The 27,146-nt window shown below is 33.0% G+C and overlaps 1 protein-coding gene across 3 annotated transcripts in view; it reads left to right on the top strand.

Annotated features, from left to right (window-relative positions):
- Positions 1-27,146, top strand: part of LOC139089044 (dnaJ protein homolog 1) — a 57,634-nt gene that overhangs the window by 8,275 nt on the left and 22,213 nt on the right. For all 3 annotated transcript variants that reach the window (XM_070638470.1, XM_070638468.1, XM_070638469.1), the window contains exon 3: positions 15,767-15,836. The gene's annotated coding sequence lies outside the window, so the exon portion shown is untranslated. The remainder of the gene's footprint in view (positions 1-15,766; positions 15,837-27,146) is intronic.

Below are 27,146 nucleotides of genomic sequence, written 5' to 3' on the forward strand. Positions count from 1 at the left end.
GTAGAAATATTAATCATGTAATTCTGTCTGAACAGCATGAGAATGAATAAATTGACTCTTAATATGGAAGTTATATTACGTTTAGTTCTCAATAAAATATAAAATTGATTGAATGAAAATGTAAATTTTGGGTGCATCAGTTTCATTTGAATGGAAGTTTCAGTCCAAATAATTCTGACAGAATAAATAAATATGTTAAATAGTAGAATGCTTCCCGCCAAAAAATGAGTAAACAATAGGAAATTCTCGTGATCTGAAGTCATCCGTATTAATTTTGAATATGAGGTAATATTTAGACTGAATTGCTGTTGGCATGGATTGATGGATTGGAGTTTAACTTCCCAGTCGGAAGGCAAGCGGCTTCAAAATGACCGAAAATCCGGCAGCAGGTTGATTTGAAGCTGATTCCTAGCCAGACTCCATTAAATCTGGTCTCATATTAGAGTCAAGTCAGGCTGGGTGTAGAAATGATCTAAAATCCGACCTTAGGCCAGCTTGACTTTGATCCCAAGCCAGATTCGTTGAAATTCAACTTCAAATCAGAGTCTAGTCGACCGACAATCCGACTTCAGGTCATTGTGACTTGAATTTCATGTCAAATTCGATAAAATCCGGCCTTAAATCAAAGTGTAGTCGGCCTGATGCCGGATTTTTGCCCATTTCTACGTCTTATACTTTCCGGAATAGCCTTTTATCATAGATATTACAAATTTTGACCATATTTGGTTGTATATCAATTAAATTCATTACCAAACTACAATAAACTTAAGCATTAATATCATTTAATCCAATCAACGTTTCGCAAATTCCACATTATTGTCTAAAACTGCAATTTCATTCGCACAACTTCAACTTTGAACCTTCAAATCACCGGTTGGTACTTTATATCCATCAAAGTATACTAATACAGCCTACATTGTAGTTCATATCTTGATCACAATACCATAATCAACAAAAGAATCAACAGAACAAATCACACATAATTGAAATAAAATAGACAAAGTCTTTAAATGGCAATAGTGGCAAAATTTCATTACTTTTTTTTTTGGCTCAAGAGCACCAAAAAAGTCGAACGAGATTTCCTCGAGATTTGAATAAATTTTATGATTTAATCTCAAGCTACCAGAAATAAATAAATAACCAGACAAGTTCTTGCAGTATCAATAAGAGTTAATGGCCTGTGTCTGAACGGATGCTGAATGAAAATAAATAATAATAATACTTAAGAACATTTAAGCCAAAATGCTGATTCATAGAAATAAATAAAATTACGAGATTCCGTACAAAAATATTTATAAAGTCACAGACATTCCGAAACGCTTGACAATAATTGATATTACAAGTTTCCATAAATGGTAATGGTACTTTTTGCATATAACACACAAATGAAACTTTAAGCCGTTTACCATGTGAGCGAACTCTTCGTACACTACACACAATGATGTAAGAAAAAAAAAGAATTGGTTTGAAATGCTTTGATGTGAAGGTGGGCTGGGCGTCTTTTGGATGTCTTTTTTTTGGAAATGTTGATATTGTTATGGATTTAGATATAGTTAGAGGTTAAGGTAACAGGTTTGAGAATCAAGGTTAAAATCTATTGCGATTTGATTAGAGTTTGCTCAAAATTGCAGACATACATGCTAAAGTGGCAAGCCTGCAGTCTCAGACGACTTTTAAGGTACAGTTTAGACAAAACGCAGGAAATGCAAGCTTGACCCAATCTTAGTTTCGATGTAAGATCTCATTGAACTGCTTAAACTAGACGTTGACTTTATTTTTAATTATTAATTACGTTTGTTTGCCCAGTTGGGTAAGCATCATGATTGCTGATATCTCAGGGTTCGAGATATTTTGACTAAGACTTCTCGGTCTCAGATTGTCCTGAATTTGTCGTGATTTCGGGGAATTCTCTTAGAAGCAATTCACTTATTTTGTTTGAGGGAGCTTAATCTGACTTTCTGTAACATACAAAGTAATTACTCAACTCTAACTCCTCGATACTGGCCTGTTCACGCTCTCGGTTTTGGTATTGGTCTCAATCTCAGTCTAAATCGCGGTCGCAGCCTTAGTCTTAGTCTCAGTCTCAGTCTCTGTCTCGAACTTGGTTTCAGTCTCTGTCTTGGAACCCGTTTCGACCATGTTCTCGAGAATCTGTCCAAAACCCCAATCTTCGGATAATCCTATTGATACCTTGATACCTAACAAATCACTTTGAATCTCAATAAATCACCCAATGTGCATACTCAACTCCATTTGCCTACATAAATTGCACAGAGAAGCTAAAAAAAATGTTGAGAAGCAAAGAAGAAAAGAGCAGAGATAAATAAATAATTTATTTTAATAAAAAGTAACAAGAAGTTTACGTCAACACGAATTTAAAATGTAAGAAAACGAAAGAAATTAACAAATGAAGTTTTGAGAAGTAAAAAAAATCAATCATTGATATTTGCTTCTTATTTGCTGTTAACTGTAAAGTGAGAAAGAGAAAACATGTGAGACATTAATTGATTGTATACAAAGTCATAAAGTCATAATTGACCAATTTTTTTTATTATTACTAAAAATGGAAATGTTCTTGAAAAAAATATTAATGAAAACTTGTTATCACTTATATGGAATTTATTGGCCTAACTTTATTCATATTTATATTTTATTATTGAGTCAGTTTTTGCAAAATAAATTTTGCGGATTTAATGTATTCATAATTATCTGTTTGTAGATTGATGACAGAATCGTTTGGAGATTATTGTCTATAGACTGTTCGGAGACTGGCATTTTATTTGAATTTTTAATACAGTCAGTAATGTACTGTAATGTATATTTTACTATTTAGTGTCTTTGTAGCATCTTGCAAACTAAAGGAAATGATTTGGAAAGACTACAGATGATTTTTAATGATTGTGTACGGTATGGTTTGACTGAAAACGACTTGGGATGGCTGAGAACGACTTGGAATGACTGAGAACGACTTAGGATTACTGAGACTGATTTGGTATGACTGAGAATGACTTGGGACGACTAAGAACGACTTGATGTGACAAAAAACGACTTAAATTTCAAAAAATCAAGTTTTAAAAACAGCAAATTCAATTATTCCTCCAAAATTTCAACCTAATTACGTTCCCAACTCACGATCAACAAACATCAATCACAAAGTTTCCGCACATTCCATGTGATTTGACTAGAAGATGTCTCCAATAATCTACACAAAGAGAAACAGACCGCATTATGAGTCAAAACATAAACACAAATGACCTTGAAAATATTTTTAATTATTTTTCGAGTGACTTCAACTAAAAATGTTTCATCAGCACCGCTCATGGCTATTTTCTCTTCATATTAAAATTATTTGTGCAACATCATTGACGAATTTAAATGAAAAGTCAATAAATTGAAAGCAAAAATTAATTGTCGACATGAATATAATGACTATAAAACATTAATTAAGATGTTCACAAATAAATTTAATTCATTAGCCTGTGGTTATTGTTGAGTATTTACATTCAATTTAGTCATTTAAGATTGAGATTGAGTTCAAGATAGTTCGAAATAAGTGATATAAAAATTGCAATTGACAATTCATGAATTAACATGAGAAAATCAATGTGAATGGCTCTTTGTGGACAATTTTATTTTTCTTTATCTATATCGTTTTAATGTGGATAGCACGTACGAATCGATGGGGGCGTTTGATTGTGATGTCTGGTGTGCATGAGTCGAGGTTGTTCTTAGATTCGTTGCTTTGCATCATTAAAATCAATTTTTATTAAAAAATTCGACAACTTTAAGGCTGTAAGTCTCATAGAAACATACTCAAGAGTTGATGATAGGAAATCAGCTGTCTAGGTTCCGCCAGGGCAATTTTGAGTATTACTGTCAATACGGCAAAGTAGCTTTACCCTTCTGGTACTCTTGTACTGCTCAGAACAGTTTGTTAACATTGTATTACAATTGATGTTGCTAAATCCGAGTCAACTATGGGCTGTGGCATTTAAAAAGCGATACCCAACGATAGAGTCAGTCAGGTACATCTAGACATAATCCAAAAGAATCCATAGATGACAATTGATTCTTCCTTCCAAGCAAGTAAGCTAGCAAATCTCAATTTTAGTCACACATCATTAATGAACAACCCCCAATGAGTTTCTTACTGAATTTAAAATGAGAAAAGACATCAATGATATCCATTGACGATGAAATGAAGTTGAAATAATTTGCACATTTTTATGTACGGTATATGCATTAAATTTGGGACCTTCGCTACTTCCATTAACTTAAAAAATCGATGCTAAATGACGATTCATGATAATTCTCTTCGCTTATAAATGTAAATTCAATGAGAAAATTTTGTGATTTGAATCGAAAAATATTCATTTTTTGACCAAAAACGTTTATGAAGACTGTGTTAATGAAATTGATGGATGTAGCGGAGACATACAAAGAATAGGCGGAAAGGATATTGTTAGCGAAAGGTCGAATTTTTTTACATTGTTAAAGGCACAACTGTGGCTTTATTTTCTTCATTTTATTCCGATGGTATATCAAATTATCTTTGAAAATTTGACCAATGAAATTAGCTGATTAATGAAGGTGTAGTCAGAGGTGGAGGAATTTTTTGTGCTAGTCTTCAATGAAATTTATAATGGGTAATTTGTAGATGCTAATGATGGATACTTCCTTTTTCACTTTGTTGAAAGTTTAGCAAACTATTTGTTTGTCATTGTTGTTATAACGGTCATTTGAGATTTGAATAATATTCATTTTGCATAGTTGACAACCCCTTTTTAGTCAATCTGTTTTTAAACTCCAAAGAATAAACATAATTGTGAAATTTGACTGATGTGAATTGTGAAACTACAGAAGTGCGTAAAGCTTATCGCGTTAGGATCGATATCGAGGTATTCCGGAACTGTCCCAATCTTGACAATTCATCAAAGTCAAGGCATTACAAATTTTTAGACTTGTAACACAATTTTTCACTAATTACTGGACATTTTAAGCAATTTATCAGTAAATTTAAGAACAATCCAATAAATTTTCATTCTGGCCAAATTAATCTAAGCACGTAGCATGTAAATCATTTCAATTAACCATCAATTTAAGAATCCTACGTGAAAATAATACATCCAAGCATAAACTGTTTCATTTAAAATATAAATCACGAAGAATTTTCATTAACAAATTTATTCTTTTACGCCCAAATGCTTTTTAAAAGTATTTTTATGGCTCTCGAGTTTGGATATATTTGGAAATGACGTAACTTGAATGGGACAAGTTGCTTATTTGATCTAAATTCCGGAATCAAACCGGCATGACTCTGGTATGGTCTCCGGCACCAAATCAGGGTTAGTTTGGAATTTGGTCGGATTATTGATCGAATAGCTGATTTGTCTCACACGGGTTACTTAACCCAGATGTCTGACCCTTACTTTGGGACCTCCTTACATAAATCTCTGACTGGATAACAATTACAAAGTAATTTTACTATTTCAATAAACCAAAATTTACTTTCCAATTTTTTTACAGCTATATTCAGCTATTGACAGTAATCTAATAATGACATCATGCGTTGGCATGCAAAAATAAATATGCCAAATATTCACAAAATTATATTTCATAAAAGATTTAAATTGACATGTTCAAGAGTCTAACAGGTCGTTGATCAGATAGCGCTACATTAATAGCACACTTACCTTCAGTTTGAATAATATCGTTAAGAAAAAATGATTCATTGTCATTTCTACAACATTGTGTCAGATGGAATGACAATAAAGTCTAATAGAGAAAGACATTTTATGAAGTCTCAATAATCAGCGGGATATGACTGATGTTTTTAGCTTTCTAAAAATAATTCTTGTAGTTCCTTTAAAGAAGGCATTGATTATAAATTCTCATGGCTTATTTGCACGAGACAAAAGCACAAGAATGTGATTAAAAACAAGATGTCAAGTCCATAAATTAGCTAAAAATGGATAGCACGTTTTTGTATTTGTAATGAGCAATTCTGATACTTTTTAACTAAGGGTTCGAGACTCACTTAGAGTCTCACGGTCAAAGTGAAATTTTATAAACAACTAAAATGGATTAGATGAATCCGAGCGAGGTAAATTGTGACTTTTAGACATAAATCCTCACGTTTTTTTTGTTGTGGTTTTGAGAACATTTTAAGGTAGGCGTACATCTGGACTTGACTTTTCTTTCTACATATTATAAATATTAATTGCCAAGAGCAGCCAAGAGCATGATGCAAGGTCACTCGAATGAACGATGAGAAAAAAAAAATCTTTCTTTTCTTTCTAATCTCTTTCGCCGTTGAGTCTATGACTCAATGTAATATTTTATTTATAGCACTGTAAGCTCTCATTTCTCATTTAATTAGGAACGACATTATTTTGGTTTTAGATGAGAAAAAAAGAAAAGAAAATTAAAGAAAATGTTTCATATAAAATTAAATTCGAAAGAAGAGAAAAGATAAGAATGAAGAAATGAGGAAAAGTATTTAAAAATAGACATTTAGTGCAAAGTTTTTTGTGAGAATTGTGAGGATTTGTTGTTTAGTTTGGTGGCTGACTGACCCACTGATCTAGTGATATGGTTCGATAAATTTCAAGTGTTTCAATTTAATGGGTAGATATTGAGAATTATTGTTGTGTATTTTATGGAGAATGGCTGTATCAGAACCAGAGGTGTTGACTGTATATTTGCTTGAGTCCATCGAAATTGAAGTCAGATCTCACTAGGATATATGACATGGGTATTTAATTCAATACTAACTTACTTCAATTACTTCAATTTGTGATCTATTACCTAACTCAGATAGCATCTTAAGCTGGCTCTAATGCTGGTTTCCATTTACCAATTTCCAGTACTAAATACAATACTGTGTCTATCGACAGCTTCATTCTTCAATAAGACAATAATCAATTTAAAACACATAATTCGATTAAGATCAAATCTTCTTTGGTTTGCTTGGAAATGACTTCCAGGTGTAACAGGGATGGAGCCTGATTTTTAATGATGTGGTAGAGTTAGCTTGCTAAGCAGGCTGTATTTAGCTTTAAGTTACTTATATATTGATGCTAAAGTAAAAATGCTAATTTTTTGATCAATAATTTCATGCTTATTGAAGTAAGAACCAATCTACCATCACAACCATTAACCCTATGTGTAAAACATGATGATTACCTAATAATTTCATAAATGTCAGCTCTGTTTAACACATCAAAAATCAAATATTTCAATTATTTGAATCCCATAAATATTGACCAGTCAAACTTGCTTAATTTAAGTTCAACCCCTTCAAAATTCATCTAAAACCCAATAGATCCTTGTATATACAAAAATCCGATGATGTGAACATTTCCACATGCATGACGATTGAGCTGAATTTTCCTTGACTATATTTCAACCCTTTTCAATCATCATTTTCATTAGACAAGTCACTTGTCTTTGCCTTTTTCAATGCTTTTTCCCCTCACAAAATTATAAAAACTTGTTTGTTAATGCCAAAAATCTAAAGTCAAAATGAGGTTCTAAATGGATACAAATTAATTACAACCAGAACATCTTGACACATGGCAATGTCATCGAATTGAGGGGATGCTGAATGAAATAAATCACAAAACTAATTTGCTGAATAATAAAAAATAAGAAGTATGTTCAATTAAGCATTCGTTAAAGAGTTATTGACTCATTTTCATCTCATCCTGTGCGTGGGAAATTGTTCAGCAATTATATCTTTATATTCTCTCATTTTAAAATCAACTAGAATGATATGACACTAATTATCAGTTGACATTAACAATGTGATGATAAATAGTGCGTATGTGTGGATGTGTCAGCAGCCAATTGCAATTTGACCATGAAGTGGAATTTAAAAGAAACAAGTTATTAATCTCTTTTTTTACTCATTTTTCAACGTGCTGTGTGCATTGATCCGATAACTTTAGCCATTTTTATTTTTCTCCACCATCAGACACATTTATAGCCAGTGCAAGGACTGGATGAACATGAATTCTTAACCAAACAATTAAACCTTTTTTTCCGACTGATTCACGATTTCATACAGAAATTAAGTTACGCATCAATGACACTCAAATCAATTAAATTGTGTATGCATATATATATCTGTCTGTCTGATTGACTTCGACAATATTATTGTGTGTTATGGATATTATTGTGAATGAATACTCAATCGTGTGTCTCATTTCGATTTATATTTTTTTTTGGGTATGAATGAATTTTATGGCTTTTTGGCTTACTCAATACAATTAAATTAAGTGAATTGATGACAGTTGTATAGCTAGGATGGACCGAACTTTGGCCAATTTAATGTCAAATCTGCTAAGGGTTATTAGCGTCGTTAGTTTAGAACAGTGCTGTCCAAACTGTGTGTCGCGGCACATCAAAGCTTGTAGAACATTGATTAAGAGCAGTGCTGCCAAAACTGTGTGTCGCGGCATATTGCTGTCGGAAAGGCCTTGAATAGAATAAAATGTACGATTCCAGTCGAAGCTTGTCATCAAGATGTGGCGTGACATAAAAAAAACTTGAGCAACATTGATTTTGACCAGTGGTAAGCAACCTGTATGTCATAGCACGCTAGTGTCGGGAATGTTATGAGCCACATGCCGAGTTTAGTGCCATTTAAGTCGAATCTTATCTCCAAGGTGTGTCGTAGCACTAAGAAGTTCGTATAACACTGATTTAGAGCAATGAAAACTGCTGCAGATTACAAACACACTACCATGCATACTGTCATATATACTGCCACATCCCATCGAGACATCATTTAAAAACTATTTTATCTCCAAAAATATACTTCATCTTAATTCCTTTAATTATACCATGTTCATTTAACAGTCGAATAAATCCATGATTTATGATGATTGACTGAAATTTTACAATTTCCTATGCAAAATAATTTTAATGATACGGTATTGCATTTATGTTTAAATCCCCTCCATATACTCACTTTATCCCAAAAATTTTCATATACACAATGATCAATTTGAGGTCAGTGGTGAGCAACCTGTGTGATGTGGGGCACTAGAGTGCTGCCTAAAATGCCGTGATTCACTTATTGTGTCTGGTTTCAATCTAGGCTTATCATCAAGGTGTGCCCAGTAAATCAAAAGGTTGCCCACCACTGACTCAAATGAATGCACATACAGCAATAAGAACGGTAAAAATTGAGTAATTTTCAATCTATTCTTTCTACTGATGTCACATCTCTTGTTATTCTCAATGCATTCAAACGTTATGATGACAAATTTTCAGACATGAATAGTTGAATTATTTAATGCTCCACAAAATTTTCACAATTGATATGACACAGTGAAAATTTTGGTAGAGTGAGTTTGGAGGCAAGAGCACATGGGAATTTTACGCATGGTTTCGCACATTATTTTGGATAAAATGTTTATTGTCAATAATTGACATCGTGGATGGAGAGACTTTTTTTTAGTAGTAGTTCATGATAAAATGGAAAATGGACATGTCCAATACACATGTGTGACATCATAAATTCCTTCAAAATTTATGTGAATTTACGGAGAGGAGAGGATATAAAAAGTCTTGTACAAATATTAGCAATCAAAGGAAATTTATGATCACATGATGCTCAAATATTGTCGTTCGTGATGAGAATTTCTGTGGTTTTGTCGAATGATGCTGGAAAGTGGTAGGGGAGCAGAATTTTAAACTTACTGCTGTGCATCTTTGATGGGTTCTTTTAAAATTTGCAACATTTGGTAATATTCTCTTAGTTTTTGGAAGTAAGAATCTTTTGTTCGTGCGTTTCAGGCACGTGAGGTATTGTTTTGTGTATGGAACATCTGAGGCTGACTCTATTCTTCAAAAACCTCTGTCAATTTGGGATATTAAAGTCTCTAAATATCTTCTTATAAAGAATATAAGAGCTACTAGAATTCTAAATACTTGGATAGACTTGTACATCATTTGGACGCTTGTATGAATTCCTAGACCATGCTGAGCAATTGCTAAATCAGGCAATTCTGTTGATACTAACTTTAACTAGGGTTTGGCCAAGCATCGTAGGTCTGCAGTTTTGGGCCCTGTCTTATAGTTCGTCCAAGGCATTAAGCCTTCGGTTTTGTTTGCAGACCTGCAATTTTGGACGAATTCTAATTCTAACATTGTCTGAATCGTTCCAGATCTTTTTTCGACTCCAAGATGCTCAAACTAGATGCTTAAATCTGCAATCTGGCTTGGCTTAGATTCTGTCAATTGCAATATTATAGCCATCGTCTAATAAATCCGACATTGACTTTGTAACTGATTTATTTTTGAAAAAACTCTACTGAGCACTCTGAAGCCGGTTACCAAGATATTCACATAATTTCTCTAATGCACACATAGATCATGCTCATAAAATCCACAACAATTTCCATCTCAACACCCAAAAGCCGTTAACATAACTGCTCACCCCCTTTACAATACCCCACCATAAAATTAGAAAAAAAAAATCGCAATTTTTATGAGGCACTTGACATTTTTTGTGTCCTCCTGGAGTGTAGCATAATTTAAATTTTTTATTTCATACATCAACGGCACTTTGGGATAATTTATTGTGCTATAGAAATGCCATAAAAATTTCATCATATCCTTAGTTATCGTCTTTCCTTCTTTTGTGTGTTGTGTAAAAATGAGCTCAATGACATCAATGATAATAATATTTAAGATGGAAAATTTGTGAGTCATCGATTGTCAATTTATTGGCAGACATAAAGCATATTTCAGCAATATTTTTTGTTAACTTTGCTATCGGCAGTGAATAACAAATTGATTGAATATAAAAGAAATGGATTTTTATGATTAAAAATAATGTATGAACTTGTATATCTGGATTCACCCACATGTTATATGATATGTACATTCACGTATTATTGCTGCAGTATTGATTCTTGCTCTTCTGGATTTGTGTTAAGTGTGCGAATCAAAATCTATAAAATATATACGAGCAATGAAATGATTTTAAAATTGAATTTTAAATCAATTATGTTGAGGGCGGTTTTCGCGAATTGGAAACTTGACCTAAGTTGACTCGACCCAAGTAAACTTGATTAAAACCACTTGACTCAAGTAAACTTGATTAAAGTCAACTCGACTAAAATCAACTCGATTCAAGTCCACTTGATTCAGGTCAACTAGGCTCAACTCAGCTCGACTCAAGTCATCTCGACTCAAGTCAATTCAACTCAAGTCAAGTCGACTCAAGTCAACTTGACTCAAGTCAGCTCGACTTATATTAACTTGACTCAAGTCAACTAGACTCAACTCAATTCAACTCCAGTCTACTAGACTCAGGTCAATTCAATACAAGTCAACTCGACTCAAGTCAATTCGAATCAAGTCAACTTGACTCTAAATTAATCGAATTATCAAGTTCCAAAGACTAAAAACTCGATACATTAACAATATTTCTCACTCTTTCTTGTCGTATTTACCTTGTTAAACCTGTGTTTTCTCTCACAGTTGTAAACTTTATGAGACATAACATGAATTATATCATTTCCGCTTGTTTTGACTCTCTTCTGTTTGCTGTCTTATTATTATTACCTGATATTGGAGTTTTTTGTTAGTGCAATAAATTTAGAAGGATTTTTAATGTATTTCATCTGCTTTTTGTCGCCACATTTGAAATGATTAGAATTTATTGCAATTTTTTAGTATTTTATCAGCTGGGGTATGAAGCTGTTAGAGCTTAATTGTGTAATTTAGGTTAAAAATCACTTAAAAGTTAGAATTATTGAATTTAAATGCATAAGAAGATCGTAGAAAATAGACAGTGGCTGTTCACTTATAACATTCAGGAAAAGTAGGGGAGAGGAAGGTTGACTATTCCGAGAATTTGTAATAAGTGAGTCCCGAACCATAAAAAATCATGATTTAGCATTTAAATCTTACAAAAAATCAATAATTTGAATCTCAACTCTAACCAGCCACTTTAATTCACAGTCTAAATGTTAAGGTCAATAATCTCATCAATCTACATATTTTCTATAACTACATTTAGTATTTCCACATAATAATCATTTGCATATTTTAGAAAATTTTAGTTTTTGCACGAAAAATATTTTCACCTAAATTGACATAACGTAATTAAGTGTCAGTTATTAGTCGTACGTTTTATGAATATATAATTAGGAAAGCATGATTAAATATTACGTTTTGCACATTTTTCAAACTAAATGTGGATGAAGAAGCAGTTGTGAATTTATAGGAGTTTTAAATGTAGTTTTAATGATGTAAAACCTGTGAATTATCGATTTGTTCACTTCAAGTCTGATTAGACTGAATAAATCTTTTTAAAAATGTATTATAAATGCAGTGGTGGCCAAATGGAAGTATGCTCATTTTGACAGTTATATGTACATGTCAGGGGCGTATCCTACTTCATTTGTGTCGCTCAATGGAAAGTCTAGCTAAAAAATTTCAATAAATTCGTCTATAATTGTGATTATTGGAAAATTGGAGCTACCTCAACCATTTTGTGGCACAACAGGTTGCCCTGGTTGACAGATTGCCCACCACTAGACTCTAATGTATGACTCCTACAGTTTCCAACACAACACGTGACATAAATAACAGTAATCTTGAATAAACTTTAACAAAACTGACACAATGTGGCAATTTACAGCCACCATTTTAGAATTATAAATGAACAATTAAATGCTGATTCTAAATTGATAAAAAAGGAAGTCTGAATAAACAATTTATTGCAATATGCTTCAATTATTTAACATATGCTCTTCTTGGAGTTGAAATATGTAATAAAAAGATTGAATGAGTTCAACTTTGTAGTTGTCAAATATATTAAAACCTTGTTCTGAACTAGTTGTGCCTTTATAAATTCGAGTATGAAGACAGCTTTTGCAATATTGCTGATTATTTTGGCACCAAAAATAGTATTTTCATCTGTTACATTACCAAGTGCTAGGACAGGAATCAGTGAAGTTCAAGACTCAAATCTAAAATGGGAAAGTTTGTGCAAGCGCTTAATGGAAATGATGAGGAACTGCGAATATGTCAAAAATAATTTCATTGACGTGACAATTTATGCAATGGGAAACAAAGACATCCATAAGATCTATGACGGCTTTCAAAAGACTTTATTAATGTACGGTGAGAATAAAATCACAGTCAATTTACATGATATATCATCGGATGTGTTTACTGCCGTCCATAAGGATTTTTTGATTATTTTAGTCCAACACACGTTTAATGACTACCGAAACATGATTGAGCATGAATTTTTTACAAATTTTCCTGATAGATCAATCAAAATTTTCTTAATTTATCTTAACATTCATAAATTAGTGGATAAAATCGTATTAGTTTGGGACTTGTTAGGTATACAGCTGTACCATAATATATATGCTGTACATCAAACTGAATCTGGATGGTTTGAAATGTCCCGAACATCTATAAAAAGACTTGATGATATGAAATACCAGGCATATCTACAGAATGTGAAAGAAAATAAGTTTTTAATGCTTAAGGATGTCATTAATGGCAGTGAATTTCATTTCATACGACTAGTCTTCTACAGTTCATATCCATATTCTTATGTTAAAGAAGATCAAATTATTGGAACAAGTGGAAAATTAATTAATGAATTTAGTAAAAGGATCAACATGCCTTATCATATGGTTAACAAGCAATCGGAACCGAAATCAATTGAGGAAGTATTTAGCTACATGGAAGGTCGATGCGATATCAATTTGAATACTTATTTAACAATTTGGTCACCAAATGTTGAAGCGGTTTGGTTATATGAAATGCATGGGACATGCTTATTAGCACCAAGAAACATTCCATCCGATGAAAATTTCTCATTTCCACTAGACAATGCATCAATGTTGATGGTATTAATATCAACAATATCAGTTATTATATGCTGGAGATTAATAACAAATGAAATGTCAATCATATCAATCATATTTATAGTTTATGAACTTACATTGAATCTTAATGCATCAGGTATTGAAAGAATAACACTTCGTGAGAAATTACTGGTCTATAGCTTCATATTCAGCTCATTCATATTGATGTCTGTTTATGAAATTATGGTATTATCATTAATGTTTAATGAAGTAACATGGCGATCAGCATCAAGTATTGAAGATTTAAATCAAAGTACAACAATGTTCTATGCCATGTATAATGAGGCATTAGCACATTACAATAATCTTCCTCTAATTCGTAAAGAATTGATACTTCGTCGTGTAAATGCATCAGAAATCATGTTCTTAAATGTACCTGATGGATTTGATGACAGTTTAGTTTACATGGTGTTGTGTGAATATGCTGACTATTTCCTTCATTCCTCGAGAAACTATCAAAATGGTCGTAGGCTTTATGACAAGCTTGTTATAATGCCTTATTATAAGACTTATAATGTCAATAAAGCTTATTTATTTATTGATGAATTTATCACAATGTGTAAACGGCTGATGGAGTCTGGAATTTTTGGTTTTTGGGAGAAACAAGATTTTGAGGCTGTTAAGGAAAAGAAACATGAAGTTGAAAGCAAGCATATTGATATGTTATTTCCAATATGTTTATTAGCTGCTGGATGTTCAATTGCACTTTTAATGTTTGTGATTGAAATTTCTGTCAGTAAATGTTGTCGACTTTATTTTGATAAATTTAGTCTCATAAACCAGCATATTCAGAATCAATTCCAAAGACGAAGGATTAAGCTGGACAATTGGAACCGAAAATATCTGTTCAAAAAGCGATTTAATGAAGACAAAATCTTAAAATCAATAAAAAGACAGAACTTACCATCCAAAAATAAAGACTCACATTTAGCATCAAAATCCATCACAGCTGAGCAAATTAGGTGTCGAGAATCTTATCATGGTGACTACTTTATGATTAAAAGGTTCAAAATACGTAAATACAAAAAACCATTTTCAAAGCCAAAAGGATATCGATTTATTCAAGTGCAGCCTTGCTGATATGAATTAAAATTGTCAGGCAACCTGTTTGACATACAAATTCTTCATTCAAGTTCTATCTAAGCTTACAAAAATGTGTAATTGTCATTTAAAAAATCAATTTTTATGAGTGTTTTATAATAGTAAAGTAAATAAAGTCACATTTGTAATTGTATGTTATTTGAAATTGATGGAGAAAGCTGATTTTTAAATTACTGGGATGTATTAAGGGTACTAAGCTAGTTTTGACTTATTGAATCGTTTTAAGATAAACAACAAAAAAAATCTTTATTTATTTGATTGACTTCTTTTGAGTATTGATCCATAAATGACTGTCTGCGATCTTAATATAACTAAATTAGACTTTATTAGTGTAGTTTGATTAGGATACGACCAGGAATAGCAATCCTGCACTTTTCTGGTTTATCTTATAGTTCGTCCAAGTCTCCAGGACTCCATTTTTCGTCTGCGAATGAACCTTGTGTAGTTTTGACTCTTGAATATCAAATGTCTCCAAATGGAGGATTGCCAACTCTGTTCTAGAACTTCTGTTGACTTTATGAGTCAAAATCCGTTCCTGATGTAGATAGTTGCCGAAGTCAATAATTATTTCACAATTTTTCCATTCAGTACTTTCCATCATTTTGGAAGCTCAAACATTTGAATAAAAATGAGCATAGAGTTTCTTATGGTGCTAATATCAATAAAACTGTTTAAATTTTTAGATGCCCAACAGCATCATTTAAACAAAAACATTAGGAAATGACTAAAACGTTTTCTTTTATCTTGTCTATTTTCAGGCTGTAATTTCAAATTATTGTACAACACTAAATGCTTCAATGCAGCAATGTTCCAGTCAGAATTATAAAAGTAAGACATTTAATTTAATTTTATTCATATTTTGATATCCAATATCGATCATAAAGCTATTTAATAACCAATCCCATGAAAATTTATTCAATGAATCCTACAACTTTATGCAAAAATCTTCATTTGAACTCAAGAACCTGCAAAAAAATATTGAAAAATAATCCCATAAATTTATAAACCATGAAATATGTGTGAAAGAGAGAAGGAACACTTGCGAATGAAAAAGTTTTTCATAAGAAATTTTCCTCTTGAGTGTTTAAATTTCACTTAGATGGAAAATTTTCCTTCCTTTTACTTCTTTTGATCCTGAAAAACTTTTCCATATTTAGGAATAAATTTTTTTATATTTTTTAGTTTTGGAAGCACTAAAAACGATGAGGAAAAGTTTTACTCCATTCAGATTTTAATCTAAGGTAGCAAGAAAAAAAGGGGTTATGAGAGGAAGTATGTAGTAAAAGGTATCATAGACTTTTGTAAGAAGTTCAACAATAAGTTTTTTTTTTGGAAAACTTTATGCCAGTCTTATCATCCACTTACATTAAAAAAAGGAAAGAAGAAAAAGATGAGAATTAATCTACCATAGCGACTAAATGATGAGTTTGCCTTGCATAAGGAAATAATGAAAAAGTTTTTAAAGTTTTTTTATGTTTTAAAATCTTGGTAGTTTTTGGGGTAACTCATGTGATACTATCGTCTGATGATGTTTTTATATGGGAATGGATCATACCTTTATGGTATATAGTGAGAGATAATATGGTTTGTTGTGGTAAGGTGGAATCTTTTAAGGATATTTGAATAAGATGGATTGTTTCACACACTCAGGAATTCTAAAGGTCTTCAAAAATACCGAAATGAACAAGTTGGTTAATCGATTAAAAATATGGCACCAGGCTGGTGTGACTCTGATTTGGATAGAGTCAAACTAAACTGTTGCTGGATTTTGGATCAATTAAACGTATTGCGCTATTCTGGAACGTTCTTATTTATTACTTACTTGATTGCAATCATGTTTCTATGTAAAGCTTGGGTTACAACAAAAGGCTTTAGATCAGATTATGTTACTATGTCACCTAATTTGTACACTCTGTCCGAATGTTGAGCTGATATTCTTTCATCACAGTTCTGCGCCAAGTAGCTTTTGGAGCTTCAAGTCAATATTTCCCTTGAGGATTGCAACCAATGTCGGTGAAACAATCTTGTGATTCTGTCTCACCAATGACAATTTCTCTGGCATTCTTCGCTTGAAGTATATGTCATATTTAGCCATACTTTGTATCAAAGCTAATTGGGAAATCTACTAACAACTAACTGCAATTTCAACTAATATTTCACCATTCCATTGTCTATCCCAGTGTTGTCCAATCATTTTGGGCCACAGCACATCTTGGTGGCAAACCACGATCGAAACTGTACACGACATGAAGTTTGGATAACATTCGTCTATCCTATCATTTAAGATATTATATCATAAAAATTCTGAAATCTAGACAACCCCGAGTGGACAAAAATTGGAACTAGATATCAATTGGACATTAACTTGCTATCAACTAGTTATAACATACTCTTGTCCACTCGAGATCTTTATTTAAAATTCTGTACATTCCTCTCGTTTCAACATAACAATGGACTACCTATGACTACCTATTGTACCAATTTAACGATCTGTTCAATCAACTTTCAATCGCATCCATTGTTGATAATCAATTAAAAGCTCTACAAACAATGTTATCAAACAATTTTCATTCTATGTACATAACAACCCATCCAAACAACATCAAATTTACTTTTTTCATTATTCGAACAAAAAAATAAAAAAACTTCAACATACAAATAATTTTCCATGTCAATTATTCCTTTGAGGAGGCACTAACCGAGAATTTTTTTCATTTTTACGTCAATTCGCTAACAAAAAATTGCAAAAAAAAAATGTTTATAGGCAACTGGGTTATGCAAACAACTGAATCACAGAGGGAGTCCATCAAAAAGTCACAAAAAAAATTTCAGAATGTGATTTTGTGCCTAAAAAAAGAGAGAGAATTTCCCTTACAGCACAATAGCGAATATAGAGCTATGAAGTGGATATGAAAAACATTTCTATTGTTCTGTTGCATTTGAGTAGCTTATTAAATCCATCATTTTTATTTTTGATCACGTTCTGTCCCATATTTTTTATACTGTATACACTACGTGTCTTGTTAAGCCTTCTAACAAGAATCTCATTTGTTCTATTCATAATAAACACAAAAAGAGTTGTTTAAAGCTGTTCAGAAAAAATTGAAAAGTCCCGTCAATTGTGCTCCATATTTGAGCTAACTCTTTGCTTTAGTTCTAGCTTGTGGGTGGCTTCATTTTCATTTGATTATTTTTGTTTGTGTAGCTGAACAAAAGAATTTTTATTTTGTTTATGTCGCTTGATATTTTGCTATGGGATATGATGATGAAGTGTAGTAGGCTGGTTAACACACTTTGTCTATGACTAAGCTTTTGTAATTTGATATAGATTTTGTGGATGTGCGGGTGATGGGTGATGGGCAGTGATGTGCAATTAGTAAGGTTTGACAAATTAGCAGTTATTGAACTTGTTAATCCAGTAGTGGATTGATTTTGGAAGGTTGTTTAAAGCTGTTTGTATACAGAAGGCCAATTGAAGCCCTAGTCCTGAAAGTAACTACTTCAGACTTTGTAAATACCAATAGATCGCGAGGAAGACCAAGGAATTCCTGGATTGGATTCTTTGGATGGATTGAAAAGGATGCTAGAGTCCTTAATATCCCAAACTGGCAGAAGGTTTCGAAGGATAGGGCTGTCTTTAGACATTACCTACCTGCGGCAATGTGCCCCGGCCAAGGAAATAAGTAAGTAAGTTTGAAGAAGAGCTTCCAGGATTGGACTGTAATTCAAGAATTTGCGATAGGAAACATTGGAGAATTGTGTAGCGATAGCCATAAAACCAATCTCAGGAACCCTAAAAGAACTTAATAAGTGAATGACTCCTTAGAATAATCCACTAATAAGACCTAATACCTCAATGCTGCTCAAAATTATTTCCATAACATTTATCATGCATTAAATTCTATCAAAAGCCCTGAATTAACTAAAATATCAATTTGCACTAGTTTTACACTCCATCTTTGAGACATAATATAGCTGTAAACTTATCTCGTGGGTGTTGAGTCTTGTCTTCATACTTATGTCGCACATTATGTTCTTCTTCCTCTTCATTTCGCTCGTTTCTTTCTCGTTTCATGAATGAATAAAAGATTTTTTTTCATCTCCTTCCTTTCTTTTCTGCCATTGTTATATGATTAATTAACATTTTAAAGACATTATTCAAACTTCATTTAAAATTTATGAATAGATTCTTTTTTTGTGCCATTGAATGATATTCGTCGCATAATAAAAAAGCACAGCACAAAAAAATTTCAATTTAATTTTCAAGAATTTTTCAATTTTCTCCTCCAGCAATTCTTTAATGTTATTTTTGGATGTCGCCCAAATTCTTTTATTGCAATGTCTCGGCGAAAACAGCCTTTATGGCCTTTAATAAACGAGATAGCTGGCACGACAGTTATTAAATCATTCATCTGCATTACATTCGCTGCCTTTTGTTGTTTTCGTACTCTTTTTATTTTATATGAAATGTGGAAAAATAATGCAAAGTGCAAAACCTTTTGTAGGATGGATGAAGTAACACTTTCGTTCTTGAAAGTTCAAGTGCAACTTGTTTGTTGTGATTCTTTATTCTCTTTTATATTATTATGGGATATACTCTGGTGATTGAATGTGATTGGCATTAGCTTGTAATGGTGATTTGTCGGCATGACTGTTGGCTTGTGTTGAAGGGATATTCTGGGGTATTTATGTATTTGTTGATCTATCCAGTAATGTAGCTATTTCCTTAATTCCTTAACGAAGGCGCATGAAAGTTGATTGCCGCATTTAGAGTTCGTCGAAAGCTGGACCTGTCTTTAGATTTCTTTTGGCCGTTTTTAATCCCCAGTAATTTTGCATCGTAACTCACACAATAGTCTGATAAGCTCTTTGGTCTACTTCCTGATCACTTTCCATTCAGAAAGTCTCCAGGAGGTTATGAAAGTGTAGTCATTGGACACCAAAGTCAAAAATTATTTGAGATTTTGTGCAGCCTTAAAAGCTCTATGGAGGAGTCTTCTTCATTTGTTTCGCTAGGGTAACCCTCTTCCCTGCACTTTATAAATTAGAGAAACTCTAAGAGCACTCACGTCTTGAGAGAACCAGATTGAACTCATCTGATCATTGGAACTTATATTCTATTAAATACTAATTACTTAAGTTAATATGATATTAATAAGAGTTTTGTCATTGCAAACTAGAGTAAAATAATCAAAAAGTTGTTTTAAACACAAATGTAAAGGTTCGAATCCTATTCAATAATTTCACTTTTCAAATCATTTTTTCTTTAACTGGTTTAAGTACTTTTTTTACAGAATATTTGAAAATCTGCGCCATAAAACCCGTCTAAACTTATCAATTACACCTTCCCTTACAGACATACATTCAAAAAGTGAAGGAAAATTCACTCGAGGATTGTATTTTTTCATTTCTCAAGCCGACATCTCAAGAACAGTCATTATTTCTCTCTCATCCCCATCGCCCTCTCTCTACAGCTTTATTATTTGCTACATTTCTTCATTTATATAAAAATGTAGTGACAAGTGCAAGAAATTAATTGCATCTGTAAGTCATTAAGCTTACTGAAATGTTAGACTGAAATGATGAATGTAATACTATTTTCCATCTCAAGTGATGATAAGCGCATTTACTCAGTAACTGGATAGAAATTCTTTTTAATGCAATTATTTCGGATTTAATTTCCACTTAGTTCTGTAGTGGAGGAATGTCGATTGGGGAATTAATTATATACAGCATAATATTTTAATTGGGTATTATTAAGCACAAGAAAAAATTGAGAGAAACTTAATATCAGGCACTTGAATTGGATTATTTAAGTTAAATATAGAAACATGATTCAAAACATCAGTTTTGGATTGTAAATTCGTGGAAAAGTTAATTGGATTTGAATGACTTTATGGAATTTGGAATGTAATTTAGATTTTTGGGTGAAATTTATGATTTGTAGACAGTTGATCTTGAATATTTTGAATGTCATTCGATGACACAATTGTTAAATACTTTGGAATCTAATTATCTGTGATACTGGCACAAAAATCATTAAAGGTTTGAGATGGATGACTTGATTGGAATAGGATGTGTTAAGTCGACTGTATGCCTTGCTATCCCGTGCGGCACAATGCGACGAACCATATTTTTTGGCATAAAAATCGATCAGATTAGTCGTCAAGTAGACGTTAGGGCCAATCTGCGTCTTATTGCTAGTTCGGAGACATAGCGGTGTCCTAGCTACCACATTGGGCTGTTCGGGTATTGAGTCTCAATAATAAGCCATACTCCATAAGTCATTTCACTTCATGCATAGCATTATACTAAGCCAGACAAATTTGACTCAAATTCAATATTGAGTCAAGTCGACTTGAGTTGACTCTCAGCTATATACCTTCCTTGCTACAATCACCTTATCATTCAAACAAATCAAAATATTCCATCCAAATAAATTCCAAGAAAGCAATTCCTCAGATCCTCAAAATTAAATCATACCTTCAACAGCACATACACATGTCAACATTCAAATTAGACTCAACAAAACGCTTGAAAACAAAAGCTGTTCATTAAAAAAATGTAAATTGTCTGTACTCATGTATCACACGATGTATCATTTTCACATTTCTTATGAACATGATGATGAGATGTGACATTTATTTGATTCTTGACTTCTTCAATATTCATACATATGCGAGATGGCATTGTCTCTTGTTTCACTGTGATAACTGATGATTCAAATAAAATGCTGTTGTCTTTTGTGGATTGTTTGGATTTTTTGATGGTTTATTGAAGTGAAACTTTGTCTTGTTGGGCGTTTTTTGGGGTTTAGTGAAGTTTTTTAATTTAGGGCTGGATTCCAACTTGATTCTTTGTCTGTAGCTTGAAGAATAAGTTGTAATTTAAGCAAAATGGCTCCAAGGGATAGGTCCTCAATAAGTCCAATCCAGCCGTATTTTCTCATCTGTATCTCTTTGATTCTGAAGCTGGTGAACAAAATATTAAGCTCCTGTATGTTGCACATCAACGTAATCATGAACCAACCTCACCTCCTCCCAATGCAGGCTGTCTATCCAATGAATCTGGTTATTACAGTGAGCGTTGGTCTAGCAAGTTGCCATCCTTAACTACAAGCTAAGAAACTTAAAATTAGGGAGGTCATGGATGACAGTTGATCTGAACAACCAACGAAGTGTCTCTTTCTGGATGTCTTGTTGACCTGAAGTAAGCAATAGCTTATCTTTTGAGGGTCATTCTACTGAATGAGTCAATCTAAATGAAGACACATGTCTACATATTCATGAGCATGCTCCTTAATCTCAGTTTCAGTTAAAACATCTAAAATCACCATTAAAACAATATTCAGGATGTTATGACTGCAATTACTTCTCTCAAATTGCATCTACTCTAAAATTCAAAATATTTTACTCCTCACAACTTCCTCGATTTATACAAAATGCGCTTATTTCCATATTTTCACATTTACATCAACCTTTATGAATTTTTCATTCATACAAAAAGAATTTTATTATAATTTAAAATGCAATACAGCACGGATGAATAGTCTCATAACAATGAAAGAGTTCACACAGTACAGAACGAGAGTTAAAAATAAAAAAATCTGAATCAGTACAAAAGTCACGTAAGATAATTTAATGTGAATGCAAAATTGCACAAAATAGAGTGAAATAATCGCAATCATGAATATAAAGCATAAAGGAAGAAGGAGAGGAATTTTTAAGCAAAACATTGAGCAGAGATAGATGAAAAAAAAGAAGTATTTTACGTTCATAATTGCGCACGTTGCAACTTAAAAAATAATTTTTCAGACACTATAGTAGGTGTGAGGATGGAAGCAAGAGAGGATTCATAATAATTATAGCAGCAAATGTTCTCATTCCATTCATTCCTCAAGTGCCATGTTTTATGTATGCAAAACAGTTTGCGATACTAAAGTGGCTGTTGTTGCTCTACTTGAGACGGTGGCGGTGCTTCCATCCTCACTTCTTATATTTTACTGCTGTTCTTCCTTAATAACCCTCGCGAGATTCAAACTTTATTTTTTCACACTAAAAAATGCAGTCCTTAACGACATCCTCTATTTTATTCAACTGTACAACCTAATGGGAATCACTAGAACTTTTCATCTCAGCTCAGGTTTCAGCTATAAAAGTTTTTATATAAATAACATAAGAGCTATATATATTTTTTTAAAAAAGATCAAGATTATATCGTAAATCACGAAATTTTGTGTAAAATATTTTGACATTTTTTTCCATCCTTCACATAAAACTTTCATTTTCCCTTTTGGCTTATCAAGGATTTGCTGGTGTGAAGACGGCTTGAATTTTCATCGGGATGAAACTAAGTGTTTTTAGTTTTCCAGACTAGTTAGCTTCAAGATGCAGAAAACTTCAATGACACTTTTTGAGACTGAAAATCTGATTTTCAGATAGTTTACCTGTTAGGGTGATTGGCTTCCAATCAATTACATGCTTAGCCCACATCAGGTCGATTATGAAACCCGTTATATAGCTGCTTCAGGTTCCGCAACTCTCAAGACACTTTGCATCTCTGACGTTCAAAAACTTGCTGTCCAGTTCATTTATTCTCCTGGATTGCTGTAATATTACACTTGTACAGCCTCAGTTCAATCACTAATGCTAATAAGGCTTCCGATCCAGTGAGCATTCGTACGTTTCAACTGTTGAGCTGTGTATCGTTTGTTCGTTGACATTCGACTCTATCTTCTCAAGAGTTTGCCTCTCACCACTTGAAGGAAGAATTAATGCATCTTGGTGTTAGGATAAGTGCAGCACTGAGTTACATATGTCACACATCCACACACCTTTGAGAGACCAATCCCCTTAAGCCCATGGTTACAATTCTGATAATCCAAGTATCTGACACCTTTTACAACAAGTCTAACTTCACAAAAGTAAGCTCCAATCCACCTTTCGCAAACTGCAAACTCTGATACAATCTTTCTCATACAAAATAAGCACACTGAAAAAGTGTAAAAATCTCAGAATATTTGGAAAAGAAGTAGTTTGGAGAAGCAAAAAAAAAAGTCTTTTTTACACACCTCCTTTCATAATTTATGCTTGTTATTTCTCTAAAGTGCTACGTGGGCAATTTGTGTATACTTCACAATGTTATAACTTGTATTACGAAAAAGAAATGTTATTTATTATTTATGACAGTCGCAGGCAGCAGCAGCAAAAAAATTGAGCTGAAATGGGAATATTTTATTTTAAAAGAAGAAGCAGGAATGAATCCAGAAGGATTTTGGATTATGGAAAGTATGGAAAGGTTGTATGGAAGTTCTGGAGCAAGAGACAATTTTTACGACTTTTACTATGGCTGTTTCCAATTAAAGATCATGAATCAGGAGATCATTAGGCCCAGTGGTGTACCATGCCACATTTGTGTACCTTGTCACAGTAATATGCCATGTCACAGTGATGGACCATGTCACAGTGGTGTACCATGTCACAGTGGTGAGCCATGTCGCAGTAGTGTACCATGTCACATTGGTTTATCATGTCACAGTGGTTTAGCATGTCACTGTGTTGTGCCATATCAAAGTAGTATGTCATGTAACAGTGATGTGTCGTGTTGCACAAAGAATGTTGCACAACTTAGAAACTCATATTTAATTAAAACAATCAACTGAGTTCTTGCTAAATTCAAACATTCTCAAGTCAATTCTTCCCAAGAGTTTGGTAACTTGCCAGTGGTTTCTCTGTTTACCACACTTAATAGATGCAAATAGACCCAAGATTCCCTCAAGTTGCTTTGCAATTTAAATTTTGCTTCTTATTCACTTCCATCATTCTAAACTTGATACTCTCTCCATCAACTAACTGTCGAGTGTTATGGGAAAGCAGCATTAAGCATCAAAAAAGAAAAGAAAAATGAAAAGTTGTTTACTCTTCTCGTTCAATCCTTCATAAAACCTTTTCAGCTTGTTTCTTTTTGTGCTGTTGTGAAACAAAATTTTTATTCCTTTTTATACTCTTTATCTCAAGCTCAAGAGCTTTTTTTAGAGAAGACAGTCGATTTTCTTCTTCTCATGTTTATTTAACTTATCTTCTCATGTCATGACAAATTTTTGTCTTGTGTTCCTGCTTCTTGATTTGTCTTGAAACAAGGTGTGGACACTGGATGGTCATTTGGTAGCGTTGAAATGTTGTCAATGGGGTAGTCAAGCAGACAGTATGATTAGAATAGATCTAAGAAGTGGGTATCAAGTTGGTGACGTTGCCAAGCTGACAAAACTTGGGATTAGCCTGATTCTGTTAAATTATCCGATTGGTCGTCGTGAAATCGACATTTCAACGTTAGCCTGCTAATTATGACACTGATTAGGCAGTTCGATGTGGTCAAGATACTGGTCGATGCTCGTCGGACCTAAAGCTTGAACCAGGAACCAGCCAAACAATTTCCATAATTTTACCAAGTCTTCCATCCCTTGCACTTTCTAAAGTGTCTTTTAAAGTCTTTCCATTTCTCGCCATTGTCGACTTTATGTTTGTCTCCATGTCCATTATGACAATGAGAATGTAGAACACAGCATGCAAGTCAAGTGGATACATTTTTTTTATCTCATATTTACTTCCCATGTCGTGACTCATCTCGTTTAGCCTTCAAAGAAGCTATGGATTTGTTTATATTGTTATTCAAAATTGATATTTTTTGCAATTGTTCATATATGGTAATTTGTTTGGGTTTATTGTCGGTGGTCTTTTCAGTTTCAATTTCAATGTGTTTTGTGTCGTTTTTGTGATTTTTAGAATAATAAATTTAGATTGTATTTCAAATGTTGAATTGGGAGAATTTTGGATGTTTTGTAAATTTTTTGGAGGAGTTTGACTTTTATTGGATTTAGTTATTGATTTTTAAACAGTTGCATGTAGCTTTCACTAGCTGTATACACTGAAAACTCGAGGTTGAATCAGTACTGAAATTTTCTTATAAATCCTGGTCCCCATCCCGACGTCTAGAAACCTTATTAATACAGATACTTCAGTGAATTTCATTTCATGCTGTCAAAATCTGTCACAAATAACCAAGTGGCATCTTCGAGTCATTTTACGGCTATGCAGTGGTGACTTATTGCCTATGTTGAGTATTCAACTAAATCACACGCAATTCTACTGACTCGTACATCACACTGCGACGAATTTCATTTTTCGCCTTTAAAGTGGTCTGAAAACAGCCGTGATGTGGTGGTTAAGGCATCTTCGGGTCTTGTTACTAACACGCTGATGCAGTATGTTCATTGTACTGTTTGGGTTAGGAGTTATGTAAGAGGTGAGACGATAGGGAGTGGGGTAACATTCTACTGAACAAAGCTTACACGCAAATCAGATAATTGATTAAAAGTTATAGCAGATATAAAGAGAAGGAAAGAGAGATACGCGTGGAAGTCAACACTTGTCTTCTGCTATAAGGTCTGGCTCTAGGTCGGTACTACTCAGACTTAGTCCCAAATTTGGTTTAAATCCTAGCAGAACTCAAAGTCGACTCGAATTTAATATGGAATTAAGTTGATTTGAGTCAATTTCGAGCTTTTAATCCTTGACAATGCCAAAGCCATCTCGGCTTGGTGCCAGATTTTGGATCAATTAACTGACTTATGCTATTTGGTTTCCCCTCTTACTCTCATACCCTCATACCCTCAATAATTTTCTTCAAATATTCTTTAATAAAAATTTTATTCAAAAAGCCACAATAATAAAAATTCATAAAAACTTTTTCATAATAATTAAAGTTCACTTCCTCCTTTCATCGTCGACGCTTTTTGTTTCCATCATTCCGAATAGTTCAATAAAAATTAATTTTTGCTCAATATTCCAACTTTTTTTTATATTTTTTATTATTGAAGCACATTTTATTTCAAATACGGAACGACAAAAATTAATTAAACTGTTAATAGTCGATTGAATGAGCAGAATCAGAATCAATAAGAGTCGACGATGAAGCTGGAGGGAAAGCAGAAATTGGCAGGGCAATTGAACAATTTAAATTTATTTTTATTTCTTTCCAATTTTCAACGCTTCAATTGTCTTTTTTAATGGCACAATATAAGAGCTTAACAGTCGAACATTGGAAAAATGTTGGTAAATTCATTATTCAAACGACAAGTTT

This window comes from Chironomus tepperi, unplaced genomic scaffold (assembly GCF_022539635.2).
Source record: "Chironomus tepperi strain 1889 unplaced genomic scaffold, CSIRO-AGI_Ctep_v1 contig_174, whole genome shotgun sequence".
NCBI classification, from domain to species: domain Eukaryota; kingdom Metazoa; phylum Arthropoda; class Insecta; order Diptera; family Chironomidae; genus Chironomus; species Chironomus tepperi.